Source organism: Schistocerca americana, chromosome 4 (assembly GCF_021461395.2).
Source record: "Schistocerca americana isolate TAMUIC-IGC-003095 chromosome 4, iqSchAmer2.1, whole genome shotgun sequence".
NCBI classification, from domain to species: Eukaryota; Metazoa; Arthropoda; class Insecta; order Orthoptera; family Acrididae; genus Schistocerca; species Schistocerca americana.
Genome location: NC_060122.1, coordinates 340,804,365 through 340,808,133, shown reverse-complemented (window position 1 = coordinate 340,808,133; position 3,769 = coordinate 340,804,365).

Below are 3,769 nucleotides of genomic sequence, written 5' to 3'. Positions count from 1 at the left end.
TCCGACGTGGTTGTGGCCGGACGACGGGAATTAACAGACTTTGAGCGCGGAATTGTAGTTGGAGCAAGACGCAAGGGACATTCCATTTTGGAAATCGTTAGGGATTTCAATATTCCGAGATCTACAGTGTCGAGAGTGCCAGAGAATACCAAATTTCAGGCATTATCTGTCACCACGATTAGCGCTGTGACAACGACCTTCAGCTACCGACCGAGAGCAGCGGCGTATGAGTAGAGCTGTCACTGCTAACAGACAAGCAATGCTGCTTGAGACATCCCGCGAAAATCAATGTGGGATGTGCAACGAATATATCTGTGAGGACAGTGCGGTGAAATTTGGCGTTAATGAACTACGGCAGCAAACAACCGAGGTGAGTGCTTTGCCAACAGCGCCTCTTCTGTGCTCGTGACCTTGTCGCCTGGACCCTAGAAAACCGTGGCCTGGTCAGATGTGCTGGTAAGAGGTGACTGTAGGGTTCGAGCGTGTTGCACATCCCCCGAAGCCGTGGACCCAAGTTGTCAACAAATCACTGTGCAAGCTGATGGTACTCCGTAATGAGCTGTGTTTACATGGAATGGACTGGGTCCACTGGTCCAACTGAACCGATCATAGACTGAAAATGGCTATGTTCGGCTACGTGGAGACTATTTGCAATCATTCATGGACTTCATGTTCCCAAATAACGAGGGAATTTTTATGGATGACGGAGCGCCACAGCCGGCCGGTGTTGCCGTGCGGTTCTAGGCGCTTCAGTCTGGAACCGCGTGACCGCTACGATCGCAGGTTCGAATCCTGCCTCGGGCATGGATGTGTGTGATGTCCTTAGGTTAGTTAGGTTTAAGTAGTTCTACGTTCTAGGGGATTGATGACCACAGATGTTAAGTCCCATAGTGCTCAGAGCCATTTGAACCATTATTGGAGCGCCACGTCAGAACATTCTCCAGTTCGAGCCAATGATTTGCCCCCCCCCCCCTTCCCCAAGGTCGCCCGACATGAATCTTATCGAACAATTATGAATCACAATTCAGAGCTCAGCTCGTGCAGAAAGTCCTGCAGCGATAACACTTTAGCAAATACGTACTGTTATAGAGACAGTATGGCTCAATACTTCTGCAGAGGAACTTCCCATGACTTGCTGACTCCGCGTAACATCGAGTTACTGCACTGCGCCGGGCAAAAGGTGGTCCAACTCTATATTAGCAGGTACCCCGTGACTTTTGTCACCTCATTGTATTAATTTGTAGGTTATTTGTGGGTACACACGGTACGAACTTCGTCACACAGAGCTGTCACCTCTGCGTGCAACAACGGGTCTAATAGACCTGGGCATCAAGTTGAACTGAGCCAGTGTGGCAGATGCGGGTACGTCGTTACGTCGTGGTACATCTCTATGCGAAAGTACATCAGTCGTAGTGGCCGGCGAGTGATAGTGTGCGTGTCTCTGGCAACTGATGTCCACATAATTTCAGTCAGTGAGAGATCTGGAGAGTGTGCTGGCCATGGCGTTGATTATTTCTTCTTGCACATTCACATACTTGGCTAGAAAAACGGGCATTCAACTCGTAATCCATACATATTAGAAGAATGGTCACAGACATATATGTAAGTATGTTTGCATATACGTACGTTCCACATCTCTTCCGAAACCACTGGACTGATTTCAGCCAAACTTAACACACAACCACTTTCTGTCTGGAGAGAATCTCTGTGGGCGTATGAACTATGTACCTATCATACGGGCGGAGATGGGGGTGAAAAAGTAGTAGAGCTCACAACGCTCGAATCCGCAGACTTTAGTAATGCAATATTTGAGAATGAGAGCACTTACTGACTTCCAACAAACTTTACACATAATTTCAGACCTTTATGAAACTTTTTCTCGCTGAAAACCCCACAAAGCGACGAAAGGAAAAAAGTTTATCGATTAATACTAGGGCTGTTGATAAAATGTAGATACATCGATATTTTTCCAAAAAATGTCATTGCATAACAGCGATATATTTTACTCCGATATATCGAAATAAAAATGGCAATATCGAGTGCCAAAATTTTTATTTTATATTATATTTTTCACAATTTTCGATAAATATTTGAAGTTATTCTTTTAAAATTGTAGTAGAACATGATTTTACTTTCATTGTGTGAAGGAGTTTTACTATTTTTTGAGATTTTATCACATCCAATCTTTCACTTTGTCACTTTTACTGCGTGAAGCAAGTGTATGTGGCACACAAGAAGAAGGAGGCCGATTACTCTGGGGTAGTGGGGTGAGAGTGGGGGATGGTATAACAAGATTTCCATGTAGCGTTAAAAAACAATTTTTAAAGCAACTAGTGTTGTATTTCTTCACATCGGCATTCTTCAAAAACAGTTGTTGAAAATGATGAACAAAAATCTAAATGACTTTTGCGCTGGGCGTAGACGTATGAGGGGGAAATGCTAACATAATCGCTGTTCGACGCTACCAACAGAAATTGCAAAGTTTAGCTTCATCATGAAATTTAGACACTACACTTGCTAGGTCCCTGGCGTTGGCAGAAATGAAAACATAGGGAAGTCGACATGAAGTGTTCCGGACAAATCCGATACGTGACGAAACCGAACGACGGACCCATCAGACGCCTATTTGTGCCATGTACACACAGCTACCATTGTCAGCAAAGTGGTTATCGCCAAGCGTGAACGTGCATCGTTTTCCTTTCAGTTCTTGCTCTAAGAGGGACAGGCAGGCTGCTAGCTTGTTGATGTACAAAATATCTAATTATAAATCTATACTTAAATATACAGCTCTAAATCTAAATCTGGCAGTATATTTACAACGTGCAGCTGATATTTTTATAGGCAGGTACATCTACATCTACATAAATACTCCGTACGGTACGTGGCGGAGGGTGCCCTGTACCAGTACTAGTCGTTTCCTTCCCTGTTCTACTTGCAAACAGAGCGAGGGAAAAACGACTATCTATGTTCCTCCGTATGAGTCCTACCTTCTCGTACCTTATCTTCGTCGTTCTTACGCGCAATGTATATTGGTGCCAGTAGGATCGTTCGGCATTCAGCTTCAAAAGCCGGCTCTCTATATTTTCTCAATAGTTTTTCTCGAAAAGAACGTCGCCTTCCCTCCAGGGATTCCCGTTTGAGTTCCCAAAGCATCTCCGTAGCACTTACGTCTTGTTTGAATCTACCGGATACAAATCTAGCATCCCGCTTCTAAAATTTTTCGATATTTTTCCGTCGACTCTTTTTATCAATATATCGAAGGCCGATAGTATATTTCTTTAAATATTGACATCTCTGATCTTTTTAAAATTATCAAATGTCCTAGTTAGCACATTTCCGCTGTTCATGCAGTAAAACTCCTGTATGAGGAATGACGTTTTAATTTATTACCTCTTTACTACTAACTACATTCAAGTCACATTTAACAGAGAGTATCCGTATATACCACTGAAACGTACCTGCAAAATTATACCACTGTATAACACGTAGTTCAGGATACTTGACGTAATAAACACTGAGATGCGTGAAGGACTGCACATCGTGCATGATGTTTTAATATATTACTTCTTTACTACTAACTCTATTAGCAACAGAGTTTGCTTATAGTTTCAAAATATACCACTGAATGTACCTGCAAAATTTTATCATTGCGCGAGAAATTGTTTGAGTGATACGAAGTCATAGAAATTAGGATGTATGGAAACTGAACTGCAGGACGAAATTCGCTAGAGGTGCAGGGAAATACGTTTACAAATATGTGCGACATATA